This window comes from Dermacentor silvarum, chromosome 1 (genome assembly GCF_013339745.2).
Source record: "Dermacentor silvarum isolate Dsil-2018 chromosome 1, BIME_Dsil_1.4, whole genome shotgun sequence".
NCBI lineage: Eukaryota > Metazoa > Arthropoda > Arachnida > Ixodida > Ixodidae > Dermacentor > Dermacentor silvarum.
In genome coordinates, this window is record NC_051154.1 from 118294455 (window position 1) to 118309832 (window position 15378).

The 15378-nt window shown below is 45.0% G+C and overlaps 2 protein-coding genes across 14 annotated transcripts in view; one reads left to right on the forward strand and one right to left on the reverse strand.

Annotated features, from left to right (window-relative positions):
• LOC119435899 (nicotinamidase-like) overlaps positions 1-15378 on the forward strand; it is a 324581-nt gene that overhangs the window by 212742 nt on the left and 96461 nt on the right. The window lies entirely within an intron of this gene.
• LOC119435830 (uncharacterized) overlaps positions 1-15378 on the reverse strand; it is a 131023-nt gene that overhangs the window by 42989 nt on the left and 72656 nt on the right. The gene's annotated exons all lie outside the window — the stretch shown is intronic.

Sequence of the window (15378 nt, forward strand, 5' to 3'; positions counted from 1 at the left end):
ATCAACTGATGGCTGTGGCGATGCGGGCAGCGGACTCCGCCACTTCGTTTCGGGTGGACGCTAGCGCCGTTCTTGCTCTTTTGCATCGCGCATTTGCGGCGCTCCTCGCTCACCGAGATCCGAAAGTAGTCCGAATTAACCGATGTGCGGCCAAATAAGTCCGAATTAATAAGAGTTTGATTGCATTGAATAATGCATACGCCGGCCGGGAGCACGCACCTTGTTGAGAAGCGTGCTCGCTGCCGCCCTTATAGGCGAGATTTTCCCGTGGAAGCCCCATTATAACCGGTATTTCGTCTCACGCGGCTGCACTGTAAGCGGTATGCATATACATGGAGTTCTATGGAAGGGTAAATGGGAGTCGGAAAAGGCCGCGTTGTAGCCAGTTCTGCATTATAAACAGTTACGTTATAAGTGGTCTATACTGTACAAGGAAAGGGAAAAATTGTCATCCACCCCAATGTAGCATAAAGCTACAGAGGAAACCCATATGAGTTTCTCAAAAAGAACGCTTTGCAGTTGAGGAAAAATTCGTTCAAACCCGGGACCAATGCCTTTGCCTTTCCACCTTTACCTCAACTGGGAAACGTTCCTTCTGAGAAACCCATATAGGTTTCATTTGTAGCTTTGTGCTACATTTGGGCGAATGACAATTTTTCCTTTTTATTATACTTAGTCCACCTTGCAGGATTCCGCAGAACTGATTTGCCATGCTTGATTTTTGTTATTTTCAAGGTCACTGACTCAAGTGCCATACGAGATGTCTGTAAAGTGGCGAAGGTCATCCCAGTTTACAAACCAGGTAATAAAAGCTCCCCATTAAACTACCGACCCACGTGCATCTATATAACAAACATCCCCTGCGACATCACAGATTTCGTCCATCCTCAGCATGGATTTTGCAAGCGGCTATCCTATGAAACACAAATTGCACTGTTTGTTCACGACCTTCATTATAATGACAGAATATACAGACTGATGCCATTCTTCTCGATTTTGCTGATGCCTTATACAAAGTGTCTCATCAACATCTGGTAGTCTAACTTTCTAACTTAAATTTGTACCCTGGCATTGTTCCATGGGTTCAAGAATTGTTAAATATTTGCATGCACTTCTTCTCTGTCAATAATCATCCTTATAACCTCTTTCTTGCAACATCTGGTGTCCCACAAGGCTGTGCTCAGTCCCCTCTTTTTTCTAATATTATCATGAGTATAATAGTTTCGTTTTTTGATGGTGACTGTGTTTCACTAGATTATTACTGTTATTGATTTGTTGCTCAGCACAAGGTGTGCCTCCTGTATCTGAAATCTCTTGAATGTTATGGCACAACCTGTCACAAAAGAGTCAAGTCTAATTAGCTTGCGCACATGACATGAATGCTGTTATTAATTTTCCATTACGGATGAGTGTGCTCGCCGCTGTTCTTGTGCCTTTGTTCACCTAGTAAAGAGTTAAATTCGTTACTCAGAGTTTATGCACTGTCTAGTTCTTCATCGGCACTATGACATGGCATTCGGTGGAAGTGTTTCTCTGTTGTGAAATGAACACCCTTGGCAAACCGTGAGCCAAGACCCAGCCATGTAGATAACACCAACGTTGCCACTGGGCAGGAAGCTAGAACTAGCCTCAGGCTGCTGACATCTTGGTGGATACATCGACATGTCATATCTCAATAAGATATATATTAATGATTTGCCACTGCAAGTGTCATGTGTTATCCACAAGTTTTCTGATGACTGCGTTATCTATCATGCCTTTACTGAGATTTCTGATAAAGCACCTCTGCAGAATAACCTTAATTGCGCGTGAGAATGGTGTGACCAATGGCTAATGACTCCTAGCCCAAGTGAATGTAAACTGGTATCCTTTTCCTGTTAACACAAACATTTGCATTTCATTACAAGATAGCTGACACCACAGTTGAACTGGTTCAAACATTTAAATACCCACATGTTACTATCTCTAGCAATCTGTCTTTTCGCGCACACATTCCTGATGCCATCTCATCAGTAAACAAATCAATGGGTTCCTTGTGACGTCATTTGGCACCAAGCCCCACAAAATGCAAAACTAATTGCATACAAATTGCTCGTGAGATCAAAACTTGAATACGCTTCTGCTTTCCGGGACCCACACCAAACATATCTGATCAATGCACTTGAATCTATTCAGGATCATGCTACAAGGTACATTCACTCCTCATGCTCGCATGACATCAGCATTTCATCTCTAAAAGCACAGTCCAACATTGTCAACTCTCTCTTTTCACTGAAGTCTCGCCGTTTTCTCATCGTTTCAGAAGGTTTTAAAGAGAAGCTTTCTTTCATTCTTCCCCCCGCTTTGGGGGAGCTGGCTGCTGCTGTTTTGCCGAGTATACAACAACTTGGGCCACGGCATACACCACTGGACATGTGCCCGAATAGACAAGCAGAACAAGAAGCAAGAAGTGGCTACAGAAAACTGTAGACGTCTGCAACAGAAGCAGCCAAGTGTTGAGGAAGAACTGAAGTGAACAAAATGGGCCCAGAACGAGCACTGAGTGAAGAGTGTTCAGCTACAGAGAAGTCAAGAAGTTGGGAAGAGAAGCAGGTGAGTGTGGAGGAAGAGGTGAAGTGCACAAAATGGGAGCAAAGCATGAACTGAGTGTGCAAGAGACGAAGGCCCGAAAGAAGTGCTGAGCAAAACAAAAACGTCTTTGTTATGCTGCAAAGTGTGGTGCAGAACGTCAGCATTTTCTGGCTCAAAAAGGTGAAGCCGAACATTTCGCGGCCACGAGCAATGAGGAGCATGGCAAACATTACACCCACAAGCAGGAAGCGGAACGGCCATTGCCAGTGAGGAATGTGATAATTGTAGAAGTCAGAAGCATGTGTGATCAAGACGAACGTTTCTCGTTACATCTAGTTTTCCTAGACACGTGCACCGCCTCTCACTGTTCTGTCAAGTAAACACTGCCATCATACCATCAAGAAGATGATGATGATATATATTGTTTTGTGGCGCAAGGGCCAGCTATGGCCAAAGAGCGCCAAGACGTGGTGTACTAAGTGAGCAATGGTGCAATAAATGACAGTGGGTAGGTGTAGGGTGGCTGTAAAGGGGCCTAAAATCCTGCACACTAAAGGTGCGTAAAAGACAAATTAATAAGATCATGACAATGGCGTGATAGGGGCGCAATGAATATATATATATATATAGTATAAAAAAGTTGTAAGCGATACAAGGCACTACTGCCTCACAGAGACCCTTAGAAGCAAGGGCCTGGAGGAGAGTGCATTTCAACTATGCTGTCGTAGCAGCGTCCTCTGGAAGAGGATGCCGCCACCCATAGGCAGAAAGTTTTCATTCCTCCGGGGGGGGGGGGGGCCCGACCAGCTTTCCGACACCTACCCAAGTATATATATATATATCCTTGGCTAAGAATTTTCAATTTCTCGCTTTACGGCAAAAGCAATTATATCGACACTTCAGGCAACTTTTCGCTGTTGTCGTCACCGTGATGTTCCGTATTCCAAAAGCCATATACATGAGCGACCCATACCCTGTGGGTGCGGGAAAAAGCACGTAACAGTGAGCCGAAAAGGCTGGTGGTTTGATGGGCATTATCTTCCCATGCGCTCAATATTAGGGTTAGTTGCAGGTCACGTAATCAAACGCGAATGGGAAGGAGAGCACGCGTCTTCTCCTCTAACTCTGCCATAGCTGTGAATGACTGTGCACGGCTGACGCTTATGCAGCTCGTGTTCCATATCTAATTGTTTACATGGTTTACAGGTTTACATGGTCCGTGCATTACACTATGCTTACTATTTTAATTTTAGGTGAATGTTTACTACAATTTATATGGCCACTATAACTATAATGTATAGACTCGTGTAAGAACCGCACTTTTCTATCGCGATTTTGACGGGCCTTTTATGGGACCGGGCCTTTGATCTCATTTTTCTAACTACGAGTATGAAATCTGCTGTAAACCTCCGCGACTTGCATAAAAAATCGAAATGCATAATCAACTATTAAAAAAAATCACCACTTAGGTTTTTAACATATTAACTTATGGCCCGTGTTGCAATTTACAAATTCTAGCCGTGGAATTCGCAAGGTGGATGCACTAGGAACTAATTCTCAGGATGGCACCAGTTTCGAGATATTAATAATTCCCGAACATTGCGGAGAAATGCATTGGCGTTCCAGTTACTTTTGCGCTTACCCGCCGTGGTTGTTTAGTGGCTATGGTGTTGGACCGCTAAGCATGAGGTCGTGGGATCAAATCACGGCCACGGCGGCTGAATTTCGATGGGGCGAAATGCTAGAACACCCGTATACTTAGATTTAGGTGCACGTTAAAGAACCCCAGGTGGTCTAAATTATTCCATAGTCCTTCACTACGGCGTGCCTCATAATCAGATCGTGGTTTTGGCACGTAAAATCCCATAATTTGTTCTTTTCATACTTTTGTGCTTTGATGCATAAAACGACGTTTTGTTGAGAAAGTGACTGGCACGCCAATGTATTTCTCCGCAAAGTTAGAGAATTAATATCTCGACACTGGTGTCCATCGGGCACGCGACACAGCAGAGAGGCTGGGCCTTTCTGTACCGACGTGGGAGCGGCCCGCTACATGCTGAAAGTTTTATCATACATACCATACTGGTGTTAGCCTGAGCCTGAGATTTTGTTCAAAGTGGATCCGCACTCCACGGCTAGAATTTGTAAATTGCATCATTGGCCATAAGATAATTAGATAAAAACTTAATAATTTTGTTAATTAGTCGATTATGCATTTCAATTTTTTGTGCAAGTAATGCCCGCCTCTTCGAGTAGATGAGCTCATGAACTAGAATTGTACTATCTGCCTCAGGCCACCTTTAAAAATTTTGGAAACTATTCGCTGAAACACCTTGTATATAGAATTCACTCAGTAACCGAAATGATGCCAAGCCGGATTCACTCAAAGTCAGAATAAACAGAAGTATAGAGATCATGCGCAGCAGCGCTTATACTCGGACTCAAAGTACTAAAAAAATAAAAGAGTGTAGTTTGGCCGGGAAGGCGAAGCAGTATTAGTGATAGCGAAGTAGAAGACAATTACACGAAGGAAGATTCTTACCGTGTGAAACCGTGTAAGGATCGCACCCATGTAAGGGCCGCACCATGCATAACTTGACAGCCAATATAAAAAAAAAGACATCCAACCGAGAAGCAATCGCGTTCCGTGCGCTGATTCTGATCGGGCTCAACAGCGAATTGTCGCGCGCAGCATACTTTCACGCGTCGCTACTGGATGTCGGGAGGAGGCGATCGTGGAGGTTTACGGCAGATTTCATACTCGTAGTTGGAAAAAGGAGGTCAGATGGCCCGGTCCAATGAAAGACTCGTAAAAATCGCGACAGAAAAGTGTGGCCCTTACATGAGTCTATACGTTAATTATAGTGGCCATATGAATTGTAGTAAACATTCACCTAAAATTAATATAGTAAGCATAGTGAACATAGTGGACATAGTAAGCACGGACCATGTAAACCTGCAAATACCTCACTGGATGACCTCGAGCACTCGCTTTCACAACCCAAGCATTGTGAAGAACGCCGGCAGCAGAGGTGAACGGTTCGTGCAGCCGCGCGATTCACTGCAACTCTGAAAATTAGATTCATCATCATTATCTACCTATTTTAATGTCCACTACTGACGGCCTCTGTGAGTGATCTGTGATGACCTGTTTCTTAACTCTGCAAGACTAGGGGTGCAGAAAGACAGCCCCGCAAGGAAGGCAGCGCGCATGAAGTTAGCAGCCATCCCTGGTCGCCCTTTATCATTGCACCCACCATTCATTACCAACAATTAAATATGGCACGTGGGCCCCATAAGCGTCAGCCACGCACAGTCATTCACAGTTATGGCAGGGCTAGAGGAGAAGACGTGTTCTCTCCTTCCAATTCGTGTTTTATTACGTGACCTACAACTAACCCGAATATTGAGCGCGTGGGAAATAATGCCCATCAAGCCACCATCCTTTTCGGCTCACTGTTACGTGCTTTTTTTCGCACCCACAGGGTATGGGTCGCTCATGCATATGGCTTTTGGATTTAATGCGGAACATCACGGCGACGACAACTGCGACAATTTGCCTGAGGTGTCGATATAATCGCTTTCGCCCTAAAGTGAGAAATAGAAAATTGTTAGCAGAGGGTATATATATATGTATATATATATATATATACAGGGTGTTTCAGCGAACACTTTGAAAATTTATTTAAGGTTGCATGTGGTAGATAGCCCAATTCTAACTAATGAGCTGGTCTACTCGAAGAGGCAGACATTACTTGCACAAAAAATTGGAATGCATAATCGACTAATTTAAAAATTACTAATTAGTTTTTTAACTAATTACCTGATGGCCCATATTGCAATTCAGAAATTGTAGCCGTGGAGTTCGCAAGATGGATCCACTTGGAATTAATTCTCCGGATGACACCAGTTTCTAGATATTAATTCCCGAACATTGCGGAGAAATGCATTGGCGTTCCAGTTAATTTTGTGCTTCATTGCAAAAGCGACGTTTTGTTAAGAACCTAACTGGAACGCCAATGCATTTCTCCGCAAAGTTAGGGAATTAATATCTCGAAACTGGTGTCATCCGGAGAATTCGTTCCGAGTGGATCCGTCTTGCGAACTCCACGGCTACAATTTGTAAATTGCCATATGGGTCATCAGGTAATTAGTTAAAAACTTAATTAGTGAATTTATGTTAATTAATTATGCATTTCAATTTCTTGTGCAAGTAATGTGTGCCTCTTTGAGTAGACCAGCTCATGTACTAGAAGTGTGCTATCTGCCAGAGACAACCTTTAAGAATTTTAGAAAGTGTTCGCTGAAACACCCTGTGTATATATATATATATATATGGGCAGGTTTCGGAAAGCTGGTCGGTACCGTATAAGCTTTTAGCCACAAAAAAAGTGACAATGTAGAGACAACGCAAGAGAATCCTCAAATTATGTGGGTAACAGAACTCTGGTAATGACAATTTAGCGGCGGGGGGGGGGGGGGGAGGTAGGCTACGGATCGCCGGGGGGGACTCAGCCTCCCCGGAAAAAACTATGGGGGAGCCCCAGAGCCCCCCCGTAGTCAGCGCCTACGCCGCTACCAATCTCTTGGGCGAAGAACTTGCAAAATGTCGATGTCATTTAAAAAGGCTAAAACTGAATCGTGCTGAAATACCGGGTCATTATGTAAAAACATCGCTGGGTGAAGGGGTATATTCTCTCTATAGGCTTGAACAAAGTGCTTTTTTCTTTCAGATTCTATTAGTGGACACTGTACTAGGATGTGAAGTACAGTAAGTGCCTCCCCACATCTAGTACAGGTCGGGGGTTCACCTCCAGACAACAGGTAATTGTGCGTGCCATAAGTGTGTCCTATTCTGAGCCTACAGAATAGGACATCATTTCTTCTAGATTTCGTGGTCAATGGCCAGTTCCCTAAGCGAGGCTTAATTAAATGAAGTTTGTTATGAGTCTGGGCGTCCCACAAACGTTGCCAGTGGACTCGAAGTCTCTTACGTAGATATGGCTTCATATCGGGAACAGGGACGGGCATACATGTGTTGCCAGCTTTTGCCCTGATAGATGTGGCAAGCTGGTCTGCCAGTACATTTCCCTCGATGTCTCGGTGTCCTGGCACCCAGCACACCACAACATGCTGCCCGGACGCATAAATATTACATACGAGTGAATAAAGCAATACTATTACAGGATTTTTATGTCTTTTAAGAGATTTTAAAGCTTTTACTGCGCTCAGCAAGTCTGTGTAGATGATTGCTTTTGGTATTTTCAATTCATTGATGTGTTTAAGAGCCGACAGTATTGCATAAGCCTCTGCTGTGAAAATGCTCGTTTGGGGGTGCAGGGCGTCGGCATCCAAGAATGATGGGCCAACCGCTGCATAAGAGACACCAGCATGAGACTTTGATGCATTGGTGTAAAATTTCGGACAGGAGTATTTATGGTGCAGTTCAAGGAAGTGCATTCGAATGTGTGTAACCGGGGCGTGCTTTGTAACATGTAAAAAAGACAAATCATATTCTACAATCTGCCACTGCCACGGTGAGACCTGTATAGTAGATGTCATTAGACGATGTTCAACGAGTGGGACATCCATTTCCTCAGCCAGACTTCTCACACGCAACAAGAAGGGCTCTCTTACTGCAGGCCGGTTATGAAAGAGGTGGGAGCTGGACAAATCATTTACGGTGGAATATGTAGGATGTTGACTGTTAGTGTTCACACTAAGGAAATACATGAAAGCTGTGTAGGTCCTCTGCAAGTGGAGTGACCACTCATTGGATTCCACGTAAAGGCTTTCTACAGGGCTTGACCTAAGGCACCTGTTGACAAGCGAATACCTAGATGGTGGATGGGGTCCAGCATCTTCAGCGCAGTTGGGGTGGCTGACTGATAAATTATGGCCCCGTAGTCTAGATGTGTTCGTATGAGGCTTTTATACAAATTTAACAGACACTTTTTGTCACTACCCCATGTAGTGTGTGACAACACATTTAAAATATTCATTGTTTTCATGCACTTGTGTTTTAGATGTTTTAGGTGTGGTATGAATGTTAGCTTTGTGTCAAGAATTATGCCTAAGAATTTATGTTTCGTTTTTACAGGTACACTCTGTCCTTGTAGGTCAATGTCGGGGTCCGGGTACAGTCCTATCTTTCGAAAAAAAAAGGACGCAGGTACTCTTTTGTGGATTTAGGCAGAACCCATTCTCATCTGCCCATTTAGCCACCTTGTTCAGACCAAGCTGAACCTGCCGCTCACAGATTGCCAGGTTGCACGATTTAAATCCAATCTGTACATCATCGACGTACGTTGAATAAAACATGTTGCGTGGGATGCATAGATGCAAGGAATTCATTTTTATAATAAAGAGAGTGCAACTGAACACCCCACCCTGTGGCACTCCGGTTTCCTGCACAAAAGGTCGTGATAAAGCATTGCCAACTCGAAAACGGAATGTGCGATTCAGCAGATAACTTTGAATCACATTTAGCATACATTACCACGTATACCAAAGTGGGAGAGGTCTCTCAGTATTCCAAACCGCCATGTGGGGTCGTAGGCCTTTTCCATGTCTAGGAATACAGACAGAAAGAACTGTTTGTGAACAAAAGCTTCATGTATTTGTGCCTCAATACGTATCAAATGGTCAGTGGTGGATCGACCCTCGCAAAAACTGCACTGGTATGGGTCAAGCAGTTTGATTCTAAGAAATGTATCAGACGGTGGTTTAGCATTTTCTCGAAAACCTTGCAGAGGCAGCTTGTTAGAGCTATGGGCTGGTAACTCGATACGAATGATGGATCCTTGCCCTGCTTCAGGATAGGGATCACTATGACCTCTTTCCAGGCAGAGGGGATCTCTTTCCAGGCAGAGAGCCTGGGGCAGATTGGTTGCAACAGGTGAGTGATGCATGCAGCTCTGCTAGGGAGAAAGGTAGGCTATATGGCTCATTCCCGGTGCTCTTTCAGTCTATTTTTTGTTTTTTATTGCTGATTTGTATCTTGTAAATGCTGGAGAATAGTGCCATGAACTGGACACACGTTCAAAATGTGCACCCAGATGGTTTGCTTGGTCCTCCAGGCTGTCTCCCTGCGTGTCTACCAGGGGAGGTGGATGTGTTTGTCGTCCTCTTACTCTATTGACCCTGTTCCAAACCTTGGCCTCATCCGTGTACGAGTTAATACTTGATAAAAATGTTTGCCAGTTGTCTCTCCTGGCTTGTCTGCGCATTCTCCTACCTTGGGACTTGATTTTCTTGAAATCGACAAGGTTTTCAGCAGTACGAGAATCGCGAAGCTGCCTCCATGCTTTGTTCTGCTGCCTATGCGCGTTCCGGCATTGTTCATTCCACCACGGAACACGGCGTTTGCTAGAAAGTGCACTTGTTTGGGGAATACACTTAGATGCTGCGTCAATTATGAAGCTAGTAAAATACTCGACGGCACCGTCAACTCTGAGCGAAGACATGTCAGCCCACGAGATCGTACTGGTAAGTGTTTGGAATTTCTCCCAGTTCGCTGCATCGACCTTCCACCGGGGAGCATGTGGTGGAGGTTCGTATTGTCTTGGTGCTCTCAGCAGTATTGGGAAATGGTCGCTCCCATAAGGGCTTTTTATAACTTCCCATTCAAGTTCAGGTAATATGGATGGAGAAGCTATGCTGAGATCTATGGAGGAAAAAGTTTTGTTTGCGAGACAATAATATGTAGGTTCTTTTTTGTTTAGCAGACACGCACCGGATGAGTAAAGTCTTCAATTAGACGGCCTCGTGCATCGATGGGAGAGTCACCCCACAGACCGCAGTGTACATCGAGATCCCCAAGAACAAGGTAGGGTTCGGGGAGCTCATCAATGAAAGACTGAAATTCTTGTTTGTGCAGCTGGTAGTTTGGCGGTATATAGAGCGAGCAAATGGCTACCAGTTTATCTGAAAGGACAGCACGAACAGCCACGGCCTCCAGTGCGGTTTGCAGTGGAAAATGCTGACAGGCTACAGCTCTATCGAGTATTACGGCCACACCTCCAGATGATGTGGCAGCATCCTCACGATCCCTTTGGAAAACAATATACTGACGGAGGAAGCTGCTGTTTCTAGAGTTTTCTCTAGATGACTTTTCTGGACACACAGCACTTTTGGATTGAATTTATATAAAAGTTCTTGAATGTCGTCTAGGTTGTGGAGTAGTCCCCTAACATTCCACAGAATTATTGTGTTCATGTTGGAAGGAAAGGTGCTGTGTGTCTTAGACAAGTACTTGGACTTATCCTACAGAGCCTTTTCAGGCTCTGTAATTGGAGTTTTCTCCTTTTTGGGGTGCTCGAGAGAGCCTCGTCGCACCCTGGGCGCTCCATGCGCCATCTCACATGTGGTAGTATCCATTGCCTCATCCGGGGCTTTGGACACTCGCTCCAACGTGCAATGTGTACGTACAGGCTTCGTCTTTGAGGGCAAAGCCTTTGCCCCCCACCAATGCGGAGGTTGACGGACCCTGCTTTGCGTCTGTGCGGCCCTGGCTGCTGCCAAGGTTTGTAGAGGCCACTGGTGTGGCCGAGTTGAGGGAGGGTAGGGCAGCCTTGGCTGCTCCCCCCGTAGGGGCGGTTGCCCCAGCCGATGGCTCGCTGCGTGCAGGCCGGGCTGGTGGCGGAAGTTGATGCGACCGTGCCCCCTGACGTGTCGCATCAGCGTATGTAGTGTTGTGAAAAGGCGAGAACCTTTTGCTTTCCTGAACAAGATGTTCTCACGGACCTTTATAGTTACTATTTCTTTTTCTCTTTTCTAGCCTGGACAAGAGCGAGAATATGCCGGATGCTCGCCATCACAAGTTACACAGTGAGGCGTGGCCTCACAGCTATCTGAGGCATGGCCTTGCACTGGTGCAGGTGCCATGGTTCGCAGAGTTGCTGTGGTTGACTCACCTGCACTGGCGCAGGTGAGTCGACCATGGCAACTCTGCGAACCATGTCCGAACCTTTGGCACTGGTAGCATCGTCTCGGATTTGGGATGTAAGGTCGCATGTTCAGTTTGATGTAGCCTGTTAGTATCGTTTGGGGGAGAATGCTTGATGAAAATGTCAGAATTTGATGTTGTGTTGATATTTCTTGATTGTCCTGCCTGATTTTTATGCGTTGCACATTGGTGACATTCTGGTTGCTCCAGCCTTCTAGAAGCTCGGCTTCAGTCAAGTCTAGGAGGTCTACGTCAGATACTACTCCACATGAGGTATTCATGGTTCTATGTGGCGTAACAGTGACCGGGTGCTGTCCGAGTGACTGAAGACTGGTGAGCTTTTTATATTGTTGGTGATCTTTAACCTCCAGCAGAAGGTTACCACTGGCCATTCTGGTGAACTTATAGCCAGGTCCAAGGTTTTCGGTTAGAGATTTTGCGACAACAAATGGTGAAATTACTCGAGCTGATTTTTCCGTTTTTTCACTGTGGATCACGTGGAATCGCGGGAAAGTTTCAGTTGGTTTCATAAACATATACAAGGATTCATCGGTGTGCCCCCTCTTCTGAGGCTGGTGATCAAGACGGGGAAATGTAGGAGTTCCCATGTAATTGTGCTCTGTGTTCGGCAGCAATGGCGGCCACCCACCATGGAGCTCAACTTGGGGACGCTGCACTTCTTAATGTTTAAGACAGCATACGCCAGCCATACATCGCTACTATAACCGAATGTATTATGCCCATGGAAGGGCAGATACACAAGGTTAACCCAAGCCGCCTATGAAAACGTGGAAGTAATGGAAGAGAAGAGGAGATAGGACATTAAAGAAAGGAGATAGGAAAGAAAAAAGGTCAGAGAGGGGGATAGGAAAAGGCGACCAGCCGGTTTCCCCTGGGTGGGTCAGCCCAGGGGGGCCGTCTAGTGAAGCAGAGGCCAAAGAGGTGTGTTGCCTCTGCCGAGGGGCCGTAAAGGTCCAAACACTCGGCTTCGGCTCAACCCCCAGGATCCCCTTTTCCCCGGACATGGCTAAGCCACACATGGCGACACGTGGGAGGGGGTCGAAACCCCCCCCGTTGGCTCGGGTCCGTGGTTTCGCCATGCACCAAACGCCTGCAGAAGCAGACGCCTCTGCGGGACCATCAAGAACAGACTCGAGAAGATTTGAGGCACAAGTTTGTTTGGTGCATTGCCTGTAGTCATGACGTGACGCTTGTGCAACCTTTTAAAATTGGCCCTAGTTAAAGTCACATCACCGATTATGAACAGTGACACTACTGACATGTAGTATAAATAGACTGTCTTAATGACAAGCTAAGGAAGTGATGTGATGTGCAAAAGAACAACAGACCTGTGCGTTACATTCATTAAATTTAATATGCATGCGTGTCATGTTGATACGGACGTCACCTCTACACTGAAACATTTGCATCATTGTGCTACATTTGTGTGGTTGCATTACATTTGCATAAATATTGCACTGCATTTGCATCATTGGCATCATGCTGGTACAACATTTGCTTTAACATTTCAGTAAACATCAAAGAAAGCTTTGCTTATCACCAATTCTCAAATGTGCATGGAATCTACCAATTTTTCTATAGTCAGATTCACCATACGCCTTACCTTGTACCTCCATCACGCATATCAGGTTTCTCAGCTATGTGTCTGCACTACTACTTTTCCTGCTTCATTTCTTTCACGAACAGCAAAAGACTGCAATGGCCTTCCTCACCATGTCATGGCATTCACATTTTCATCTGAATTTCTGGAAATGGTTGCTGGCCACATGTCATCATGAATACATGTTCTCGAATAGTCCTTTTTTTCACGTAACCAGTCAAATCGCAATATAACGAACCTCGATTTAACGAAATTCGTGATGTAGCAAACTATATTCATTTTCCTATCTTAGTTCCATTGAAAACCGCGTATCTTTTTTCCACAATTTAACGAAGTAATTTCGTGACACGTTCTCAATTTAACGAAGTTTTCGGCGATTTCAGGCACGTGTTTGGAGCCTGTGTGGTTTGTAAATCTAGCCAAAAACTATAAAAACGTCAACCAAGGCAAAAGTTATTTGCAAGCATCCGACCACATGAAAAGTTCAAGCAGCAAAAACGCCGTCAAAGCGGGCACGCCGGAATGTGATATGCAAAAAACACTTCTGCACCATTTGTTGCGTTGGTAAACAACTTGCGGAGATCGTGTGGCATGCAGCTGCTCAGAGAAACATGAGAGGGGGGGGGGGAGGAGGGCAGGACAGGGACAGGAGACTTGTGTTTATCTGCTCTCTCCTCCTAGTGCACCCGTCTCCTCTATATACCCTTGCTGTGGCAGCGCATGGGCTGTCCATACGCAGGACATGTGCTGTATTTTGGACATAATCTGCAGCAAGTGCAAACACCGAGGCAAGATGGTTGATGCCTTGATGCATATTGTGTTCCTGCACGTCTAGTGTTGCTGGTCACCTATCTCAAGTTTCTGAGACAAGGTGCGAAGCGTTGCTCGCGTTGTGACTGCGAGTGTTCATGGTCATTGAATGAGATCTCTTCATGTTTGCCTGAGCGCACATGACACCAGTAAAACTACGAACCTTACTTTGTGTAGACGTCTCTTTGCTATCACTATCAATGCTCCACCTTTCTGGTGAAACTGCAGCATTTGTTCTTTTCGGCAGGACAAATATCCGTATCTTTTTACACTTTAGTTTTTCATTTGTGGGCGCCATCTGACGATGGCTGTGGAAGCGTGGTCAACCATGGTGTTCAAGATAAGATTTACGCCGTCATGCCAACGCAGCACAATTAAATCTCAGACGCCAGGAGCCATGTCAATGCATTGCTCTTGACCCAATCTGCACCACATGTGCTGGCACTCATAACCACGCTATTATGGCCTGACCTTCATGCGATTGGTTTATAATTACTTACTTACAAGATAATATCTACCAGAAACGTTTTAGGAATCTGTGAAATTATTTTTACTACTGAACCTTTAAAACCTCGAAATAACAAAATTCGCAATTTAACAAAGTTTTTTGGTACAAGTACAAATTCGGTATATCAAGGTTTGAGTGAGGTACCCCTAAATGGGATCTTTAAGGTATTAATGTAATGTCACATGAAGAAAATGAAGGCGAAACTTGCTTTAATAAATAAAAAACAATGAAGGATGACAATGGTCGAGATACGGGCCACGATTTTGCACTGATGCCTATCGCTCGATTCTATGCCACTCTTATCATCCACCGTTCATGGTCGGCTGATCCCGTTAATATGTGTGCGGAGTGTTGCTCTGACCACTGATGAAGCGCAAAAAGCATGGAAAGGAATACCATAAAAGGCATTGCTAGAAAATCATGGCCACAGACTGTCTAGGCGAAAGACAAGCCGTATGTGCATGCAGCAATGCTTTCACAAAGTTTGGCTTTATTATTGGATGATCACTTTCAAAGGTACTCCCATTTTCACAATATTTCACGTGACTAGCACCGGATGCATCAACAAGCGGTAGCATTTCCGCACTGTAGCATGCTTGGTACTGTGCCGAGAATGCCGTCGCTGCCTCTTGTGCTAGTCACACGAAAGATAGCGTGCTTGGCATTGTACCAAGAATGGCTTCACTCGTATACGCCAATGCGTCTTGTGCAATTCAAACAAAATTGGAAGGTATCTGCAAAAGTGACAGTTGGAGATTTTTGCACACCTTTTTTGGCCACTTGAGGAATAAAGTCACTTATTTTGGGCTGAATCTGGCATTTCGAACTCCCAATTATTCTAACTTTTTGAAGATCCCCATCGAGTCTGAATTATCGGTTGGCGACTGTAGAGCTAAACTTAACCCTCTCTGGTATCTCTTT